The sequence below is a fragment of the Aptenodytes patagonicus genome, chromosome W (genome assembly GCF_965638725.1).
Source record: "Aptenodytes patagonicus chromosome W, bAptPat1.pri.cur, whole genome shotgun sequence".
Classification (NCBI taxonomy): domain Eukaryota; kingdom Metazoa; phylum Chordata; class Aves; order Sphenisciformes; family Spheniscidae; genus Aptenodytes; species Aptenodytes patagonicus.
In genome coordinates this window covers 29,435,542-29,458,819 of record NC_134981.1, presented here as the reverse complement: position 1 = coordinate 29,458,819, position 23,278 = coordinate 29,435,542, and the positions used below count along the sequence as shown (strand labels likewise).

At 45.4% G+C, this 23,278-nt stretch overlaps 1 pseudogene; it reads left to right on the top strand.

Annotated features, from left to right (window-relative positions):
• LOC143172220 (ras GTPase-activating-like protein IQGAP2) overlaps positions 1-23,278 on the top strand; it is a 71,443-nt pseudogene that overhangs the window by 20,558 nt on the left and 27,607 nt on the right.

Below are 23,278 nucleotides of genomic sequence, written 5' to 3'. Positions count from 1 at the left end.
GAAGGGCAACGAGGCTGGTGAGGGGTCTGGAGAACAAGTCTTATGAGGAACGGCTGAGGGAACTGGGGTTGTTTAGCCTGGAGAAAAGGAGGCTGAGGGGAGACCTCATCGCTCTCTACAACTACCTGAAAGGAGGTTGTAGCGAGCTGTGGGGATGGGAATCTCACTAACGGACATTCCTGAGTTTGATTTTAATGAGCAAACACTGTACCACCTGGCATGACAAGGCACTTAAGCAGAAGATAACGGAGAAAGGAATGTGCAGCTGGAAGGAGAAAAAGAAGATAAAGGCCATGAAGGCATTTCGCATGATCAGGAAGAACGGGCCAATCTGCTAGAGCATAGATGCGCGTGAACACAAGGCTATAACCTATCTGCAAGCTGCAGGTAGCGCGTGTACACTTCTGCTTGCTATAAAAGATGCTAACAAAGAGCAATAAAGGTCTTTGGTTGCTGTGTCTGCCGGAGTCCGTGCCGCTTTTCACCCCCACAAATGGCGCCCAACGTGGGGCGAAAATGCTGGAACAGAGCACCGGTGGGGAGCCAGCTGAACGAGTCATAGCCAGCGGGAGACAGAGCAGTCTCAGGAAAGAGCTGGAGCCGGAACTTTGAATCATCGCCTCGTTGGAGCAGAGGTGAGCAGCTGGGAAACTTAAAATGGGTTCGCAACTAACTAAGGAGGAGGAATCTATACTATGTACTGTTAAGAAGCTGTTAGAAAAGTGTGGAATTAAGTATGATGATTATACCCTCTGCCTATTGCTTTCATGGCTAAAACGAAAGGGAATTCCCCTTGATTCGGCTACTGCTTTTAACGGCGAGCGGGAGACCCGCTACGGGGCGCGGGACTTGCTCAGTTAATGGGGGAGGACCCTATCAATACGCCGCAACTGCAGGCACGGCTGGCGCCTGAAATTTTAAGACAATCAGCAGACCTTGCGTTTCAAGCAATGATAAAGGTCCCTGATACAGGACGACCGGTAAAATCCTTTACTAGCATTAAGCAAGGGACCAACCAACCTTATATGGATTTTATCGACAAGCTCCAAGAAGCTATTCAAAAACAAATACAAAATCCTGAAGCCAAAGAGGCATTGCTTATGAAATTGGCTATAGAGAATGCCAATGAGGACTGTAAAAGAGTCTTGCAGACATTGCGAAATCCGACCATAATAGACATGCTTGACGCGTGCAATCGTGTGGGTTCAATTACACATAAGAATGAGGTTTTTGCAGCCTGTTTAGCCGCTGCCTTGCGTCCCGGTAACAAAGCGTGTTTCCGCTGTGGAAACTCGGGGCATTTTAAACGGCAATGTCCTGAGAATCCTGTACAAAAGGGAGGATCAGAAGGAATTCAGCAGCCCCCTGGTATTTCCCCGCGCTGCCGCAAGGGGAGGCACTACGTTAATCAATGCCGGTCGAAATACGATCTCCGCGGTCGACCCTTGTCGGGAAACGGGAAGTCGAGCGTGAGGCGGGGGCGCGCACCGACACAAATCCCACCCCAAAATCCCCAACCCCAAAACCCCATGAGACCGCTGTCTCAGCAGGCCTGGGTCACCTCAAGGCCAGAACCATCGGCAGTGCCGGAGTGGATGTCTCCACAGCCACCAATCTCTCTATAAACGATCAGACTGTGCACAGGGTGCCCCTCAATGTGAGAGGCCCCCTTGGCCAGGGGCTGAGTGCCCTATTGGTGGGGAGGTCCAGTGCTACTATACAGGGTTTGTTTGTGTTACCTGGGGTTATCGACTCTGATTATACGGGACAGCTGCAAGCGTTGCTATGGACCCCCTCTCCTCCAGTGTTTATTCCAGCTGGAAGTAGGATTGCACAGCTAGTTCCTTTTAAGAGTATGGTTCGTAATCGGGATCCTATTTCCCCGGGGGGCTGGTGGATTTGGGTCCACAGGTGAACCAAATATTTTTTGGACTCAGCTTGTCCAAAGAACTCAGCCCACTTTGACCTGCACTCTAAAGAATAAAGGCAGCAAACCGGAACAACTGGTAGTGAAGGGAATGATAGATACAGGGGCAGACGTTACTATCATCAGTACTGCAAAGTGGCCTGGATCATGGGAAACCATCCCGGTCAACACAGGGCTAGTGGGAATCGGAGGCCTGTCGACGTCCAGGCAGAGTGCCAACTTAATACAGATTGTAAGCCCGGAAGGACAGGTTGCAACTATTCGACCTTTTGTGGTTCCTGTGCCGTTAAACCTGTGGGGACGAGATGTCTTGAGCATTTGGGGACTAGTGATTGGCACTGCTGATTCGCATCAACATTTTTAGCGGGGGTCACTGGCGCTCGGCCCACCGTTCGACTCACATGGCTCACCGATCAGCCAGTGTGGGTGGATCAGTGGCCCCTATCACAGGAAAAGGCCGACGCGTTGCGAACGTTGGTGGACGAGCAAGTGAGTCAAGGACATCTGGTTCCCACCACCAGCGCCTGGAACACCCCAGTGTTTGTTATAAAAAAGAAAAGTGGCAAATGGAGACTTCTACATGATTTACGGCAAGTAAATGCCGTGATTCAAGATATGGGGACATTGCAACCAGGTATGCCTTCACCGACATTGATACCTCGTCAATGGGACATTGTGATTATCGATTTGAAAGACTGCTTTTTCACGATTCCCTTAGCGCCGGAAGATGCTCCCAGATTTGCCTTCTCTCTCCCAGTTGTAAACCATCAAGGGCCTAGGTTGCCATATCATTGGACGGTGCTGCCCCAGGGCATGAAAAACAGTCCCACAATATGTCAAATGTATGTTGCGTGTGCGTTGTCGCCCATAAGAAACAAATATCCTGACTTAATTTGTTATCACTACATGGACGATATTTTAATCGCTGGACGAGACCCAAAGGAACTCGTCACAGTTATGAAAGATATGTTGCAGGGGTTAAAGACATACGGCTTGCAAATAGCTCCTGAAAAGGTGCAAGTGCAAGCCCCGTGGAAGTACTTGGGGTGGAAGATTTTAGAACATACGATACAGCCCCAACCCATAACCTTGCAATCTAACATTAAAACACTGAATGACTTGCAAAAACTAGTAGGGACTATCAATTGGGTACGCCCATTGCTGGGAATAGATAATGACATGTTAAACCCACTGTTCAAGTTGTTAAAGGGTAATCCTGAGTTGACATCTCCACGAGAATTAACGACAGAGGCCAAACAAGCGCTACAAAAAATATCACAGGCGCTAACCGAAAGGCAAGCACAATGCGTAATTGAAGGATTGGGAGTTAACTTGTATGTCCTAAATCAGTCCCGACAAGCAGTGGGCCTCTTAGGCCAATGGGACACCAAGGGTACCCAGGACCCCTTAGCCATCATTGAGTGGGTATTCCTGCCGCATCAAGCACCAAAAACGATAGTGACGAGGGTGGAAATGTTTTCGATGCTTGTGCGAAAGGGACGCGCGCGATGTTTGGAATTAACGGGCACAGATCTTAAAACAATTTATCTCCCACTGACTAAAGACCACCTTAATTGGTGTGAGGCTAATAGCCTAGAACTACAGATAGCGCTGGAAAACTTTAAGGGACAAATTCTAATTCACTATCCATCTCACAAATTATTCTCCCTTAATGAGGAAATTAGTATAATTCCTGAATCGTTGAGTAAGGAGGTACCTGTCGAAGGACCCACCTTATTCACCGATGGATCAGGACGAACAGGTAAGGCAGTTATAGTGTGGTGTGAAAAAGGGGAATGGAAACATCAAGTTCACCATGTTGTAGGAAGTCCTCAGCTGGTGGAAATATACGCAGTAATTCAGGTCTTTCGCCAATGGGAGATGCCATTAAATTTGGTTACTGATTCTCAGTACGTCGCCAACGTTGTCAGGCGCTTGGAAAAGGCTTGGCTCAAAGAAGTTGATAACAAACCTGTGTTTTTAATATTCAAACAGGTATGGGACTTGTTGAATCGCCGCGTAAACCCGTATTACATGCTCCACGTGAGGAGTCATACCTCTCTCCCGGGGTTTATATCAGAAGGGAATGCGCGAGCTGATCGTCTCGCTGCCCCCGTATGGACAGTCCCTGTACCAGACGTTTCTACACAAGCCCGATTGTCGCACGAGTTTTTCCATCAATCTGCCCGAATGCTGCGTCGACAATTTGGGTTGACTTGGGACACGGCACGAAGTATCGCACAAATGTGTCCTGACTGTCAGCAATTAGTTCCCATACCCCAAACAGGGGTAAATCCCTGAGGAGAAAAGGCCCTACAGATTTGGCAATCCGATGTTACTCATATCGGAGAATTTGGCAAACAAAAATATGTGCATGTTTCCATCGATACATTCTCCGGAGCTCTATGGGCGACCGCAGAGACCGGAGAAAAAAGCAAAGATATTTTACGGCACTGGAAAGGGGCCTTTGCTGCTCTAGGGGTTCCACACCAGATCAAAACAGACAATGGGCCCGGGTACATAAGCGCAAAGACGCAGGCCTTTTTGGCACAATGGGGCATTCGACATATCCCCCTTATTCCCCTCAGAGCCAGGGTATCGTTGAGCGGGCTCATCTCACTCTCAAGCAGCTACTACAAAAACAAAAAGGGGGAATGCTAGGGGAATCACCGCAAGCCCGCCTCCATAAAGCAATATATGTTTTAAATCATCTTACAATAAGGGAAGACAGGACAGCAGTTGGCAGCCCTAACACGGTAATAGCGAGACACTTTACATCTTGTAACTCAGCTTCTCCAGCAGGAGAAAGGGCTCGGGTGTGGGTCAAGTCATTGGAAAATAGCCAATGGGAAGGCCCTTATGATCTTATAACATGGGGGAGAGGATATGCTTGTGTTTCCACAGATCGTGGACCCCAGTGGATACCTGCCCGCTGCGTTCGACCGTATCTGGACAAGGAGCCCAAGGAGCCCACAGATGCATCAACGGTTTGAAGTAGATTACTGGGACTTACACAAAGTATCTCATTCGATATTTGGGGAACCACCTAGTGGACCAGGCCGTGCCGGGGTATATAGGGGACCAAGTGGGTTGCCATTAGCCGTGGACTGGGAACACCAGGCGGCAGAGAACAGTCAACTGGATAATCAAGAGGTGACAGGAATTCCCTGCCTCCAGTGTCCCGGATCAACACATCACGCATGGACTTTGTGCAAATGTGATAATTGCAAAAAAAAAAAACGGTATTTTCACTCTCGGTTCCGGGCGGGAAGGTGCACAAGGTGTAAAGGGAATACCACGGGGAACGCCGAACCACAGAATCTACAGCTAGTGTGTGGGAGATCACATTGTGTCCCCCAGCTGTGGACTGTGTGGGAAACTGACTGGGAAAGTACCAAACGACAGTGTGACAAACGACTTGGGTGGAAACGGAACAAAAAGAGAACGTAAACCATGACGCCAGTATGGGGGGGTGTATTGTGGCTAGTATCACTGTGTGCAGTTGCTGCGTTATGGGCACCCTCACAGCCAAAGGAAAATGTTTGGGTAACTCTGGCCAATCAGACAGGACAGGATTCCATCTGCCTGTCGATATCTTCCCCCGGTAACCCCTTTTCTACCTGCCTAGTGGGGCTTCCTTTAGATAATTGGGACTTGGGCCTGATTAGTCCTTTCAAGGAGGCCTGCAGGGGGGGACGACACGCCACCGACAATTGGGATGGATGCCTACCACATCTTAATCACTTGCCAATAGAACCTCAGGAACTCGAGCTATTAGGGTCCATAAAAATGGATTGGTGTTTGTATTTCAATTATTCAGGGGCCAATGTTTCCTGAGCCTGGCCTGGCATTCCCTCCCATATTAAAGGTGGGCCGTGTTCGTTGGGAAGATTAACTCTACTAATGAAAAAACACATCTATAATCCTAGACCACAGAAGGAGCACCCCTAAGACGTGCAGTAAGCGCAGAGCACATGCCTACACTTCACAATGTGATGATGCTGTCGACCTATGGAACCGGAACACTATAGCTGCGGTTGCAATCTTGGCTCCAGGTGTCGCAGCAGCAAAGAGTTTGGTCACATTAAATAAATTAGGATGTTGGCTAGCGAAACAATCAAATGCAACCTCTGAAGCACTAACGGGATTACTAATGGATGTAGATTCTATACGACATGCTACTTTGCAAAATAGAGCAGCGATAGATTTTTTGCTTTTAGCGCAAGGCCATGGGTGTGAAGAGCTGGAGGGAATGTGTTGTATGAACCTATCTGATCATTCGGAATCAATTCACCGCAGCATTCAGATGTTGAAGGAAGGAGTACAGAAGCTAAGAGTGGAAGACCCCTGGGACTGGTTGGATAAATTATTCGGGAAACGGGGTCTAAGTGGCTGGTTAAAAGGACCAGCCAAGCTAGGAGGGCTATGCTTAGTAATGTTCCTTTGCATCCTGGTTTGTGTGCCGTGTCTGTTACAAGGTATGCGAAAAATGATTGAAAGATCTGTTTCAGCAGTGTTTCTAGTAAAACAAAAAGGGGGAGATGTGGGGATGGGAATCTCACTAACGGACATTCCTGAGTTTGATTTTAATGAGCAAACACTGTACCACCTGGCATGACAAGGCACTTAAGCAGAAAACAACGGAGAAAGGAATGTGCAGCTGGAAGGAGAAAAACAAGATAAAGGCCATGAAGGCATTTCGCATGATCAGGAAGAACGGGCCAATCTGCTAGAGCATAGATGCGCGTGAACACAAGGCTATAACCTATCTGCAAGCTGCAGGTAGCGCGTGTACACTTCTGCTTGCTATAAAAGATGCTAACAAAGAGCAATAAAGGTCTTTGGTTGCTGTGTCTGCCGGAGTCCGTGCCGCTTTTCACCCCCACAGCGAGGTGGGTGTCAGTCTCTTCTCCCAAGTAACTAGCAATAGGACAAGAGGAAATGGCCTCAAGTTGCGCCAGGGGAGGTTTAGATTGGATGTAAGGAAAAATTTCTTTACTGAAAGAGTGGTTAAACATTGGAACAGGCTGCCCAGGGAAGTGGTTGAGTCACCATCCCTGGAGGTATTTAAAAGACGAGTAGATGAGGCACTTAGGGACATGGTTTAGTGGACATGGTGGTGTTGGGTCGATGGTTGGACTCAATGATCTTAGAGGTCTTTTCCAACCTCAGTGATTCTATGATTCTATGATTCTATGATTCTTGTACATACGAGTCAGAAGTTTCTTCATTAAGATCAGGAGTAAGATCAGCCCTTCTACTCTGTCTGGGGAACTGCTCACTGGAATCTGGAGCAGCAATTTTCCTGGAAGAACCCCGTTTTGTGATTGTTTTCCCTTGCAACTCACGTACCCGTGCCTCTAGGGTCGAGGTAGGTTTTCCATCCCACTTCCTCATGTCCTCTCCGTGGTCGTGCAGGTAAAACCACAGGGTGTCCCGTGGTGTATATCCACTATATCCTCTCTCCTGAGCAGAGGAATTCTGACTCCTAATGGCTGAGATACTGGTCCGTACACGTGGGGAGTAGGACATATCCTCTTTGAGTTGCTGGTCCTCTCGGGACACTTTCTCCACAGCCAAGATGAGGGAGGAAGAGAGACTTTCCTCATATTGCCAGAGCTGGCCAGCCAATTCATCCACCGTTTGTTCCTCTCCATCTTTCCAAGTCATCACTGCCAATGAGTTGGCATATGACGATGGTGCGCTCCTTATAAACTTCCGCCACATGGGTCGTGTGCACTTGACTGCATCTGGAACTTTGGATAGCTGTTCATTGCTCAGGTCATCATAAATCACCTCCAGCACGGCTAATTCCCTCAGGTACTGGATACCTCTCTCCATGGTGGTCCACTTGCCTGGGCGACACAGAACATCTTCCCTGAAGGGATACCTTTCCTTCATGCCTGACAGGAGTCGCCTCCAAAGGCTGAGGACTCGTGTCCCTTTTCCAATTGCTTTGTCAATGTCCCCTTCCCTGAAAAGTGATCCCAGCTGCTTGGCTTCTTTACCCTCTAATTCCAGGCTACTGGCCCCATTATCCCAGCATCGGAGCAGCCAGGTGACAACATGCTTGTGTGGACGATGGCTGAAATCTTTTCGCATATCTCGCAGCTCACTTAGGGCTAGGGATCGGGTAGTTACCATCTCATTTTTGGGTTCTGCCTCTTCCTGCTCCTGTTCTCGTGATGGCCCTGGTTCATCTTCATCCCTTACTAAATGAGTTGATTTTCTTGTGTATAGGGGTGACCGATACCAGCACACGTTGGTTCTCTGGTTCAGTTGCAGTGCCTGTCAACGGGGTTTGAGTAGGTACTTTGCCTGTCGCAGGGGATTGATCTCTGGATGGTATTCTTAAATAATTGTTTAACCTTAAACAAGATCACGACCTGAACCACATTCAGGAGTCAGAGTGATAGGACCATGCTGGTTTGAACATGCCAAGGATATTCAAAATTCTCAAGAGCTGTTGTAACTAGCCTGAAGGAGAAAGGGAAGGTGAAGGAGTGGGGGAAAGTGTCGCCCCTCATCTCCCCCATAGATTGGTTCCCCGAGGAGAAAAGGTAAACAATGTAATTATTAATAGTTTCCGAAAAGTGACTTCTGAGGTACGGAGATGACGGCAATGCTGAGTACAAGTACGGAAGTACAAATACAAAAATTAGTCTCACGACCAAGAATTTTATCACATCATAAACCAGTAGTGTTACACAGTGCAGCAAAATGATATCCTTGATCCAGCTCCCAGAGGTGATAGACAGCACAACAGGGAACATATACAGCAAGTAAGGTGTTACATAACACGACTTTGAGAGCAAGCACGACAACTTTGAGAGTGAATTAATCAACATTGTGACCAGTGACTGTTAAACCAATATGATGAATGCTTGTAACAAATTTGTTTTAACATGCTCTGGTCAGATCTGTCGTTATCTCAACCCTTCGTGCCCCACGTTGGGTGCCAAAAGGACTGTTGTGGTTTAACCCGGCAGGCAGCTAAACACCATACAGGCATTCGCTCAATCCCCCCCGCCGCCCAGTGGGATGGGGGAGAGAATCGGGAAAAAAAAAAGTAAAATTCGTGGATTGAGATAACGACAGTTTAATAGGACAGAAAAGGAAGGGAAATTAATCATAATAATAATAATGATAAAAGAATATACAAACTAAGTGATGCGCAATGCAATTGCTCACCACCTGCCAACTGATGCCCAGCCAGTTCCCAAGCAGCAGTCACCCCTCCCCGAGCTAACTCCCCCCAGTTTATATACTGAGCATGACATCGTATGGTATGGAATATCCCTTTGGCCAGTTTGGGTCAGCTGTCCTGGCTGTGCCCTCTTCCCAGCTTCTTGCTGGCAGGGCCTGAGAAGCTGAAAAGTCCTTGACTAGCCTAAGCACTACTTAGCAACAACTAAAACATCGGTGTGTTATCAACATTATTCTCATCCTAAATCCAAAACACAGCTCTGTAACAGCTACTAGGAAGAAAATTAACTCTGTCCCACCCGAAACCAGGACACTGTCAAACTCAAGGGCATGAACTTGCTGCATCAGCTTTAGACAAGCTCCCAGGGGGTAAAGACAAGAAAGGGTCGCTTCAGGATCTTGACTAGGATGCTGTTAGTTTTGCAAGACTTTGCTCAAGGCAATGTGGTTTTATTCCCATTTTGTATAGTAAAAGTGAATGTTAAGGTTTACAGTTTGTAACCTAATCACTTCATGCATCTCTAGAAGGCTCCCAAGTGATCTGCTTGATGGCCTGTCTCTTAGGGCAGGCCAAGTGGGGAGTATCTGCCATACTCATCCCCCACCCCAGTGTCATCTAGTGTGGCCCTTGATTGGGGAGCAGCTATGCCCTCAGACTGCTCTGTTGTGCTGCGGCTGCATCCCAGCCTGCGTAGAGTGCACACTTTCTATCTAACAAGCTTGCTGTTCTCTGAAATACTTGTCCTTACAAGCATGAAAGAGGCTGCGAATGGGTGAAGCACTGAATTGCTGTGTATGTGTCATGCTGTCTGTGTGTGCCAGCCCTAGAAGTCCATTATCAAAGTTGCTGGAGGTTAGCTGTGGGTATGTAGAGTATAAAATGCTTAATTTTCTATGCCATTATTTTACCCTAGTGGCTGTTGGAACATCAGTGATTAACAAGAGCTTAGAGAAGGATGATTCACAGCCAATCCTGATGATACTGCAATCCAAGTTTGGATTGCGAGTCATTCCAGAGTGTACTGAAACCTACTTGAGGAGGCTCTCAGAGGCCAAGAAGCTGAAAACTAAACAAGGTAAAAACCTTCCTGAACAGGACAGTTCTGCATCTCCATATCACTGAGGCAACTGGAAAACTAGCACAAAAGGTTTACCTAAAATCACTGTAAATTGAGGAACACAGTTGCTGTTTTTGAAATCTTTTGAGAAATATGTGATACTTGCCCAAGTGTTTTTTACATGATGCTGAACTGTTTCACACATCCAGACCACAGTGCATGCTGAGAAACAATCTAACTATTTCCAGAGTCTAGCTAAGGCTTTCTAGAGTTTCAAACTAGCCTCTGAATGAATTTAGGGCAGCTTCTCTGTGACTGTCAATAGACTAGTCCATCCTCTCAGAAAACCACATTACTCCCTGATTTTTTTTTTCTCTTAGCAGATGCAGAAAAGGGTTAGACTGCACACTTCAGCCTTATGGGTTACTGTCAAAGGTCAGGCCAGGCTCTGCCAGAGTGTCCATGGCCCATTTACGATCCCTGTTCATTCGTTGCCAGAGCAGCAGGTATCAGCAAAAGCTGGGGCTAAAATCTGCCCATAGCAAGACAATGGGATGTTTTGTCATGTTAGAGCTGCAAGCTGGTCGTAGCTAATGCAGCCAAGATTAGATAGCAATCTATAAAAAAAGTTGCTGTCAATGCAGTACACTTTCTTACAGTAGATGGGCATGTTTCATCCTGCAACATGAGTTTTAAGAGGGCATTTTGCATAACTGACCTTATCAGCTTTACCTTGGGGTCTTTTGTCCATAAGGAAATAAGGCTTTTCCTGTCTGTCGGGATATTTTGACACCATTTCCCACAGCATTCTCCTGGAGAAACTGGCTGCTCATGGCTTGGACAGGTGTACTCTTCGCTGGGTAAAAAACTGGCTGGATGGCCAGGCCCAAAGAGTTGTGGTGAAGGGAGTTAAATCCAGTTGGCGGCCAGTCACAAGTGGTGTTCCCCAGGGCTCAGTATTGGGGCCAGTTCTGTTTAATATCTTTATCAATGATCTGGATGAGGGGATCGAGTGCACCCTCAGTAAGTTTGCGACAACACCAAGTTGGGCGGGAGTGTTGATCTGCTCGAGGGTAGGAAGGCTCTGCAGAGGGACCTGGACAGGCTGGATCGATGGGCCAAGGCCAACTGTATGAGATTCAACAAGGCCAAGTGCCGGGTCCTGCACTTCGGCCACAACAACCCCATGCAGTGCTACAGGCTTGGGGAAGAGTGGCTGGAAGGCTGCCTGTCGGAAAAGGACCTGGGGGTGCTGGTTGACAGCTGGCTGAACATGAGCCGGCAGTGTGCCCAGGCAGCCAAGAAGGCCAATGGCATCCTGGCCTGTATCAGGAATAGTGTGGCTAGCAGGACTAGGGAAGTGATTGTCCCTTTGTACTCGGCACTGGTGAGGCCGCCCCTCAAATACTGTGTTCAGTTTTGGGCCCCTCACTACAAGAAGGACGTTGAGGTGCTGGAGCGCATCCAAAGAAGAGCAATGAAGCTGGTGAAGGGTCTAGAACACAAGTCTTATGAGGAACGGCTGAGGGAACTGGGGTTGTTTAGCCTGGAGAAAAGGAGGCTGAGGGGAGACCTCATCGCTCTCTACAACTACCTGAAAGGAGGTTGTAGTGAGGTGGGTGTCGGTCTCTTCTCCCAAGGTAGCAAGTTGATAGGATGAGAGGAAATGGCCTCAAGTTGCGCCAGGGGAGGTTTAGATTGGATATTAGGGAAAATCTCTTCACCGAAAGGGTTGTTAAGCATTGGAACAGGCTGCCCAGGGAAGTGGTTGAGTCACCATCCCTGGAGGTATTTAAAAGACGCGGCACTTAGGGACATGGTTTAGTGGTGGACTTGTTAGTGTTAGGTTAACGGTTGGATTCGATGATCTTAGAGGTCTTTTCCAACCTAAATGATTCTATGATTCTATATAGCCTTGTTTACTAAACAAGGCAATGATGTGGATATAGGAAATGTCCAGTGTGAGCTATGTGTCAATAAGGCCCAGCATTTGGTCAGAAGACAAGAAGAATTTTTTTTTTATAAACAGTTTCAGTTCCACCTATGTGAGTGATGATGGAAGATGTGGCATACGCTGTTTCAGGAGCAAGCACTAACTTGACATGTTGAGGTTTGGAGAAACTGGCAGTAGATCAGTACTAACATCATAGCTGTTTTGTTCTGGAAGAATGATCCTGATCCATGTAATAGGGTGTTTTGAAAACATTTTTATTACAAACTGGCCCAAGATATATAGTGATTTTGCATGTAAAATGGCTCTGTAGCAAATGTAGAGATGGGAAATGGGTAGGGAGAGCTGTAATTTATCAGTGTAACGACACAAATGTGTGCTAACAGTATGTATTGCCTTTAGATTCTAATGAAAGTCCATGGATTAAACTTGTAATGGAAAACATGCATGATTACTATTACAATGTGGAAATTGAGGAAGGTGCCTGTGTTGCCCCTGAAGGAGTTTTACTAAAAACTATTTGGTTAACTGGTGAAGAAATCCAGGTAGGTGGCTGAAATGTTTGCTTTTATTGCAAATGCAGCATAAACATTTGAGAGAGAGATAGCAAGACATGGCAATATCAAGGGAAGAGGCTGTGCTGGGTGAGACTGAAGATCATTTTAGTTTGATATCTGCTTCTGACAATAGTAGAATCCTAAGCAGACAGTGATAGAGCAGCCCCCTGTCTTATGTCTGACAAAGATTCAGGGACTTCCTAACTGGAGGTTACAGCATAATTTTTAATGGCCACCGATAGACACATATGGAGGAAAGTCTGGTTACTTTTTGTATCCTTTCATATTTATTGGACTTCACATTGGCCTATGACAAGGAATTTCATTATGTATTTGGGGGCAGGTGGAAGCACTGTTTTATATTTAAATCTAATCATCTGACAGCATTCTGGTATCTCTAAATTCAATAGGATGAGTGTGATACTTAAACTCCCTTACTGTGGAAGCTTTGCGTTGGCATGAAATATAACTTAGAACAAAGTAGATCACACAAGCTTCTGTGCAAATTGTTTTTTATTCTGATGCAGCCCATCTAGGTTACAGGTTTACTCTGCTGCACAAACAGCTCTTTCTGAAATTCTGACTGTAGCAATACTCGAGTGTACTTCTCTATAGAGAGCTCACTGATTCAGTGAGTATTTCTAGATGCCTGACTTCTACAAAAAACTTGTAAGTATTAAGAAAACAGAACTCGAAGGTATAAAAAAACACTCTCAAAATAGCATGTCCAGCTGGTTAACTGAGGCTTGAAAGGAGTTCAGTTACCCTTCGTATAAATTTCAGTGGTAGCAAAGTAGCTCTTCATTCATACTGATTAAAATCTAGGGGTAAATTGGAGGGGCTCGGATATGATGCACATAAGCTGTACAGATGGAGAGAATACAGGCCAAATTCCAGAAATTTTTTGGCTCGATTTTTTGCTTAGCTCCTTTTAAATGACCTTTTTTCATGATCTCTTAACAGAGCATTATTGAGCAAGTTATAACAGATTACAATTGAGAGCAGCTGTGGCTTGCTAATGAAAATATGATCGTTCAGCTGCAAGCCAGAGCAAGGGGATTCTTAGAAAAAATTATTGTGAGAGAAAAGCATACTTCTGAAACCAGGAACCACCTGCTGTCAAAATGCAGGTATTGTACTAGAACAAGAAGGTAACCTGGCTTGGGTAACTTTCTGCATGTGACAGATGATGTGGCTGATTACTGCTAATAAAATTCTCAAATAGGTCTGTCTCCCTGTCTTCATTAGCAGCAGTTCATACTTCTATATCTGCAAATATGTTCTTGTCCTCATTGGAGTAATTGTGCTTTTAAAATAGCAAATCTCTAGTTTTAAAAGAATGGATCATATCCACCTGCCATCTAAGTTACTTCAGTGGGAGAAGCTCAGAAATACACAGCCCTGGCTTTATTCTGAGGTGCTCAGGTTTTGCATGGTATACCTAACTACATGCAGTACAAGATCGGAAGATATTTGTTGAGTATTGAAGCAAAAATTCCTTCGCAAAGCACAACTTCAGAAATACATTCCTTTCTAGACTATCCCCACTTGGAAGTGGTTTGCCTCTGCTTTATGAGGGTTGTCAAGCATTGGAACAGGCTGCCCAGGAAAGTGGTTGAGTCCCCATCCCTGGAGGTATTTAAAAGACGTGTAGATGTGGTGCTTAGGGACATGGTTTAATGGTGGACCTGGCAGTGCTAGGTTAACGGTTGGACTTGATGATCTTAAGGGTCTTTTCCAACCTAAATGATTCTATGATTTTATGAAATCATAACTGGGTAGGGAGTGGCAGCCGCCCTGGTATTCTCGGGCTCTGGCAGTATTATTTGGATGTCTTCAGTTTGCTGAACTCCGAAAGGAGTATAAAGGAAACTTTTGTGCTGAGGGTGTGAACACTGGCAAATGCATGCACACTAGTTTTAAATGGTGAAATAGCCAACTCCTGTTAGAAGCAATTTATTCCAGTCTTGAAAAACAATCAACCACCCCAAAATTATAGAAAAATGTACAACTGATTTTTTTTTATCTATAGTAACTTAATTTAACAATTCATGATGATAAATACCTTTACCACTAATAGCTGTTATTTGGATTGGGTTTTCATTTTCCAGTGTCTGGGCCCACTAAAGGACTGTACTGTTCTTTGAGGAATTCAGGGTCTATGAACAGGTTCAAAATTATGGAGAAATTCAGGTAAATAAAGTTGTTCTCTGATTGTTTTCCATGGGCATTAAAATGGAAATGGTTTATGAAAAGCCAATGAGTAGAGGACAAGACTAGTGTCACTGGTTGGATAGAGATGAAAGGCAAAATACGGTTATCCCCATTGTTGGGTCCTTGCCAAGAGTTTGCTTCTGAGCTAGCAAAGGGAGAGCCAAGCGAGGGAATTGGGAGGTTTTCATCTTTGGTACAGGATGATGATCCTGAGTGACTCTGGAAGACCAGAGACTTGGGATGGAGGCCAGGCCAAGAAAAATGGGGGTCCAGCTAGGAAAGGGGACGGCTCTTGGATGTAATGGGCAAGAGATGGCTGAATCTTCCCATGTGTGGGATGAAGCCAGTGACTGGGATGCTACAGGGTGTGGGTGTACTGATGATATGAGTAAGGATGGCTTCAGGGAAGGGAAGGAAATGGCATTGGACAACAAAAGTGTTTGTGCTGAGATGGGCCAAAATTGACATGAAATGTATCAGGGCACCTTGAAAACATAAAGGCAAGCTTGCTTACACCTTAATTATAATTTTACCACAATGGCAGTTTTTCTTTACAAGATAAACACTTAGTGATTTTTAGTGTATATATGTAGACTTGAATAAATATTAGTTTCTTATTAGTAATAATGGTCTTCTGCCTTTTATAAAATAGGCTTTCTGGAAAGGATTCAAACAAAGAAAAAGTTATGTTGACAGATTAAAGGTGCTTCAAGGCAATGTTGCTGCTATTGTTAAGGTAAGATTCCACTGTGCTTTGGGGCCTGAGTATGCTTTATCCCTTGGCATGGTCCTCCACCTGGGAATTGGAGACTAGCAGCAAAAACTGAATGGATTTGTGCTCCAGAAATTTACATGGTGTTGAAAATTGTTTAATTGACAGCTTAAGTTGCTTCTTGAAAGCTATGTGTTTGACTTTTATCAGTCTGAACTTGAGTAGCTCATAATAGAGATTTCCTTATGCTTCCCTTTCCATAATACTATATTAGAAAATATTGGAGCTGACAGTGTGTTATTTCATTAAAAACTGTCAAATATATCTGTCTGAAAAGCATTCACTTTTCTGAGATGCTAATAGAATACTATTCCATGAGTAGATCGTAGATTGCAGATGGGATATTGATCTCCTGTCTCTGAGGGAGACTGGTTTACAACCAAGAGCTGAGACTTGAAGGTAGAAATGACTTTCAAAGATAATGCTACACATGGGTAGTAGATAAAGCCTTGAATTCAACTTGCTATTTTAGTCAGAGCCCAGCCATCTATGGCCCTAAGCATGGGAGAAGAGCATGCCTGCAGCAGAGGACTGTCAGAAGTGAGTTTAAAGCACACACACACTTGCAGACACACATGCAAAACATTTTGTGCAGTGTCTGTTAATTTTTTATTTAATTTTCAGATTCAGTCATGGGTCAAAATGTGGCTAGCAAAGAGAGCTTACAGGAAATGGCTGCAATACTTCAAGGATCACGTAAGTCCTTTTTCTCCATTTTGAACATGGAGCATTAAAATAGGGTAATATGACTGCACATGCAGTTTTGGGAATCTCAGGAAAGAGTGTGCAGGTTCTGCAGTATGTTTCTGAGCAGAAATGTCATAACTTTGATTCTTTTGCCTAATCTTGGTCCCTTCCAGAATGAAGAAATTGTGACGATACAAGCATTTCTCAGAGCAAACAAAGGGAGGACTACAGAACACTAAGTAAGTGGTAACAGTTGAATGTTGTACATTTGGGGAGCAGTATGTTACTGTGTTCAGTCATTTTTTTTAAACTTTCACCCAGGATTTCTCAGTTTCCTATTCCCCTTTGAAAGCAGGTGTGAGTATTTGTAAACCAATTGTTTTACAGCTGAAACTATTTTAGATAGGTGTACTTACGCAGTATGACAAAAGTATTCAACTCTTGCTCTAACTAGCATAAACTTCTCTCTGCAGTTCAGAAATTTTCTGTAGTGATCAGTTTCCTGAGGGTTTTAGGGGTGTTCAGTATTATGTCAACTAACAAGCCTATTTACTTCAACTATAGTTGGTGCTGAAAATCCACCCTTGACTGTCCTGTGCAAATTTGCCTACCTTTTGGACCAAAGTGACTTAAACTTTCAAGAAGAACTAGAAGTAACAAGGTTAAGGGAAGAAGTGGTTACAAAAATTCGATCCAGTCAACAGCTGGAGAATGACTTGAACTTAATGGATATAAAGATTGGACTGCTGGTGAAAAACAGAATCACTCTTCAGGTCAGCAGGCTCTGTTCAGGCTCACTTGGTAGCATGCGCTGAACACTTCTGTGTGTTCAAGAAGCTCAGGATTACAAAATCACAGCATGGTTGAGGTTGGAAGGGACCTCTGGAGATCATCTGGTCCAACCCGCCCTGCTCAAGCAGGGCCACTCAGAGCAGGTTGCCCAGGACCATGTCCAGATGGCTTTTGAATATCTCCAAGGGTGGAGACTCCACAACCTCTCTGAGCAGCCTGTGCAAGTGCTTGGTCACCCTCAATTAGTTAAAATACTCCTGGGAAATGAAGCACTTTCTTTGCTTAAGTAATCTTGTCAAAATAGCTTGTGTTAGAAGTTGCTCTGTTGTCCCAAGCGGTATGTCAGTTTGCTACTGAATGTCACTCTTTGTTTTGCTACTTGTGGACAATAGTAATTGCTTGGCAGATTTTAAGCATCTTTTCTGTGGTAGAATGGAGTAGACTTCTGATCATATTTGAGAGCTTGTTCATTGTTAACTAAATGATGAATGAGTCCATACATGAGATCAGGTTTCCCAGATGGTCATTGTTGGCAAGCCATACTGGTGACAAGATAAAGATATTCAAAAGACCAGTTAGTGAATAGAGCAGCAAAATGTATAAAGTTGCTAATAAAGACCCTTGAAAGAATATGACATTTAAAATGTTTGGGAAAATGTTAATTTTTCCAATTTGTCTTTTTTTGTGAATATATAATCTAAACCTTTGATCATTCTGTCTGCAGGATGTGGTAATGCACAGTAAGAAACTTAACAAAAAGAGCAAAAGTCAGCTGGAAGAGATGGTTATGGATGGCAAACAGGGTATCAAAGGTTTAAGTAAAGAGAGAAGAAAAAAACTGGAGGTTTATCAACATTTATTCTACCTTTTACAGGTAAATCTTAATGTAAAAATTAACATGACAGCAAATTGGTAAAGAAAAACTAGAAGTATATTGTTTGCTTTGTTTTAGTGATTGCAGTAGTGATTATGAAAAGATTTCCAAAGTAGTATGTAGACCACAGCAAATACTATCATTAACTTCTAATATTTCCTGTAATTGAGAAAATCCTTGCTTTCTTTAAGCCGTGCAAGAAATATAGCTGGTTTTCTCCTGAGAATAACTTCAGTCTGTACTGAAGCTGAAGAGAAATGTTTTCCGCTGTATACCATTTAGTCCATGTAAATTACTGTCACTTTGTCCTGGTTTCGGCAGGGATAGAGTTAATTTCCTTCCTAGTAGCTGGTACAATGCTGTGTTTTGGATTTAGGATGAGAACAAAGTTGATAACGCACCGATGTTTTAGTTGTTGCTAGGTAATGCTTACACTAGCCAAGGACTTTTCAGCTTCCCATGCTCTACCGACTGAGAAGGCTGGAGGTGCACAAGAAGCTGGGAGGGGGCACAGCCAGGACAGCTGACCCAAACTGGCCAAAGGGACATTCCATACCATGTGACATCATGCTCAGTACATAAACTGGGGAAAGCTGGCCGGGGGGGGCTGCTGCTCAGGGACTGGCTGGGCATCGGTCGGCGGGTGGTGAGCAATTGTACTGTGCATCACTTGCTTTGTGTATTATTATTATTATTATTATCATTTTATTTCAATTATTAAACTGTTTTTATCTCAACCCACGAGTTTTTCTCACTTGTGCTCTTCCAATTCTCTCCCCCATCCCACCGGGGGTCGGGGGGAGAGTGAGCGAGCAGATGTGTGGTGCTCAGTTGCTGACTGAGGTTAAACCACAACACACTTCTACTCTGCATTGTATGTGGTGGAAAGGAAGCTGCCTGCTATGCAGCTGACAGCATATAATGCATCTGTTCTTGTGCTCTTCCTATTTATCTCATCTCACTGAAGTTTTTCTAGAAGAATTTTAGATCTTCCCAGGGCAGATGCCCTCTAATACTTAAGTGGGCATGTAGTATGCAATGTCTTCTTGGTATATAGTCATTATCATCGGATACATAGACCTGATGCACAGAGGTACTGTTTGGAGACTAAAAATAAAAATACTTACTTGTGCTGCTCACAAATATCTAACTGCACAGTATTCAGTGGTAAAGCAAAACTAGTGTGGAAAAGTGGCATATATGAGAATCGACATAAATGCTTTTGGTGTTAATGGAAATATAGAATGAGCTGCCTCCCAAGTGGGATTAGTTTGTCTTGGACAATAGTATTAAACTAATTTGTTTCTTTTGTAGACTAATCCCACGTATCTGGCAAAGCTGATTTTCCAGATGCCTCAAAACAAATCAACCAAGTTTATGGATACAGTCATCCTCACTCTATACAACTATGCCTCCAATCAATGAGAAGAATATCTGCTTCTCAAACTCTTAAAAACTGCTCTAGAAGAGGAGATAAAGTATGTGCACTTACTAGAAGACTTCAGTAAATGTGTGTTACAGACAGTTCAATGAATTCTTTATACCTAAAAGAATTTGGTTAATCTTTAAACTGCTGTAAAATTGTGTACATATTTTTCTTACTAGAGAAATTTGTTTTCAGGGTAATAACTTATTCATTAACTCAAGCTATTTCCAATTAAGAAAAATATTTCTATGGCAGAGAATATTTTTGGATGATAAAATCACTTAAAAACATAGACACTAGGACTTCTTGCTTTTGTGCTTGAGTATTTAAGTCGATGATAACTTCCTTCTCCAAGTGGTAGAGGAGCCAACAAGGAGAGGTGCTATGCTGGACCTTGTTCTCACCAACGAGGAGGGGCTGGCGGGGAATGTGAAGCTCAAGGGCAGCCTGGGCTGCAGTGACCATGAAATGGAGTTCAAGGTCCTTAGGGCACCAAGGAGGGCACACAGCAAGCTCACTACCCTGGACTTCAGGAGAGCAGACTTTGGCCTCTTCAGGGATCTGCTTGGTAGAGTGCCATGGGACAAAGCCCTGGAGGGAAGAGGGGCCCAAGAAAGCTGGGTAATATTCAAGGATCACCTCCTTCAAGCTCAGGAGCGATGCATCCCAACAAGGAGGAAGTCAGGCAAAAACACCAGGAGGCCTGCATGGATGAACAAGGAGCTCCTGGACAAACTCAAAAACAAAAAGGAAGCCTACAGAGGGTGGAAGCAAGGACAGGTAGCCTGGGAGGAATACAGAGAAGTTGTCCAAGCAGCCAGGGATCGGGTTAGGAAAGCTAAAGCCCTGACAGAATTAAATCTGGCCAGGGACGTCAAGGGCAACAAGAAAAGATTCTATAGGTACGTCGGGGATAAAAGGAAGACGAGGGAAAATGTGGGCCCTCTCTGGAATGAAATGGGAGACCTGGTTACCCGGGACAAGGAGAAGGCGGAAGTACTCAATGACTTTTTTGCCTCGGTCTTCACCGGGAAGTGCTCGAGCCTCACCGCCCAAGCCGCAGAAGGCAAAGGTGGGGACTGGGAGAATGAAGAGCCGCCCACTGTGGGAGAACACCAGGTTCGAAACCATCTAAGGCACCTGAAGGTGCACAAGTCCATGTGACCCAATGAGATCCATCCGCGGGTCCTGAAGGAACTGGCGGATGAAGTTGCTAAGCCACTATCCATCATATTTGAGAAGTCGTGGCAGTCCGGTGAAGTTCCCACTGACTGGAAAAGGGGAAACGTAACCCCCATTTTTAAAAGGGGAAAAAAGGAAGACCCGGGGAACTACAGGCCAGTCAGTCTCACCTCTGTGCCTGGGAAGATCATGGAACAGATCCTCCTGGAAGCTATGCTAAGGCACATGGAGGACAGGGAGGTGATTCGAGACAGCCAGCATGGCTTCACCAAGGGCAAGTCCTGCCTGACTAACCTAGTGGCCTTCTATGACGGAGTGACTACATCAGTGGACACGGGAAGGGCTACAGATGTCATCTATCTGGACCTCTGTAAGGCCTCTGACATGGTCCCCCACAACATCCTTCTCTCTAAACTGGAGAGGTATGGATTTGATGGGTGGACTGTCCGGTGGGTGAGGAATTGGTTAGATGGTCGCATCCAGAGGGTAGTGGTCAATGGCTCAATGTCCAGATGGAGATTGGTGATGAGTGGCGTCCCACAGGGATCCGTATTGGGACCGGTACTGTTTAATATCTTCATCAATGACATAGACAGTGGGATCGAGCGCACCCTCAGCAAGTTTGCAGACGACACCAAGCTGAGTGGTGCGGTCGACACGCCAGAGGGACGGGATGCCATCCAGAGGGACCTGGACAAGCTCGAGAAGTGGGCCTGTGTGAACCTCATGAGGTTTAACAAGGCCAAGTGCAAGGTCCTGCACCTGGGTCAGGGCAACCCCCGGTATCAATACAGGCTGGGGGATGAAGGGATTGAGAGCAGCCCTGCCGAGAAGGACTTGGGGGTACTGGTGGATGAAAAGCTGGACATGAGCCAGCAATGTGCGCTCGCAGCCCAGAAGGCCAATCGTATCCTGGGCTGCATCAAAAGAAGCGTGGCCAGCAGGTCGAGGGAGGTGATTCTGCCCCTTTACTCTGCTCTGGTGAGACCCCACCTGGAGTACTGCATCCAGCTCTGCAGCCCTCAGCATAAGAAAGACACGGAGCTGTTGGAGCGGGTCCAGAAGAGGGCCACGAAAATGATCAGGGGGATGGAACACCTCTCCTATGAAGAAAAGCTGAGAGAGTTGGGGTTGTTCAGCCTGGGGAAGAGAAGGCTTTGGGGACACCTTATTGCAGCCTATCAGTACTTAAAGGGGGCTTATAAAAAAGATGGCGGCAGACTTTTTAGCAGGGCCTGTTGCGACAGGACAAGGGGGAATGGCTTTCAACTAAAGGGGGGTAGATTTAGACTAGATATAAGGAAGAAATTTTTTATGCTGAGGGTGGTGAAACAGTGGAACAGGTTGCCCAGAGAGGTGGTGGATGCCCCATCCCTGGAAACATTCAAGGTCAGGTTGGATGGGGCTCTGAGCAACCTGATTTAGTTGAAGATGTCCCTGCCCACGGCAGGGGGGTTGGACTAGATGACCTTTAGAGGTCCCTTCCAACCCAAACTATTCTATGATTCTATGAAGGGCGGAGAAAGTTAGTCATTTTTTTCTCTATGTAAATGTATGTTCTGTAAAGTGAGAGTTGGTGGCTTATCCTGAAACAATAAAAATTTATTTTATGCCCTTAACAGGTATTTGCTGAATAGGTATTTGGGCCTGAATCAGGTATATATTAGCTGCCACTCACTATGCTATGTTCCAGCGTTCACCCATCCCATTCGTCGCCCGTAACTTATAACATCTTGAACTAACTGAGTCCAAGTTAGAGGTCCTCCTGGTCGTCTGCGCCCCTGCCTTATTCCATCCTGTATCCCAGCCACATACGTATTAAGACTGTCCGGGAGACCCCGGATCAAAGGGGTGAGGCGGTCCTGAGCAATGGGAGCCATCATGGGGGATTCTGTAACCAATCCTTGATCATGTATGGCTTGCACACAGGCTGCTTTTTGTACTGAGGCAGCAAGATCAGAGAATCCGGCTGTCCTTATAACTATCGGATCCCCCCGGTCCTGGGGGTCTATCCCGGAGGCCCCATGAGCTATCCTAGCGGTAAGGGAATGATTTTCTGGTCCGGGCATGGTGGTGAGAAAAACGCCAGGACCCCAATAGCCTCTGGCCTCGACAGGGCTTAATAGAATTCGGTCTCCCCTGGTTAGGGATACTCTCCACAAATATTCCACTTCTGATTCATGTGGCTTCCGGGAATATTTTTCCTGCAGGTTAGCCAATTCGGACGGGGACCATGGGATGGTTCAGGTTGTAACTACCCTGGCATTTCCGCCCCCACCATCCGTTTCCTCGGTTTTTACTAGAGGGTAGAGGGTGGTTTCCCCCGGAGTATCCAGAGATAATCCTGCAGGGCTCTCTCTTTCTTCTTCCTCGCTAGAATCCCAAATGTCACCATCCCACTTCTCGGGATCGCAACAGTACACTAGCTTCTGAATTTTTGTTTTATTACTAGTTATTGGAATTTGTGCCAATAGGAGATCGAGTTTTTCTCGGAGCCGCGATTCGCGAGCCTCCGCTTCCGCTAGTGCCAGTTTACAATCATCTCTTTCTTTTTTCACACTCATTAGTTCTTGCCGTAGTGTATGGTTAGCTGCCTCCAACCTCATGGCATACCTCCTTTGTTCATTCGCTT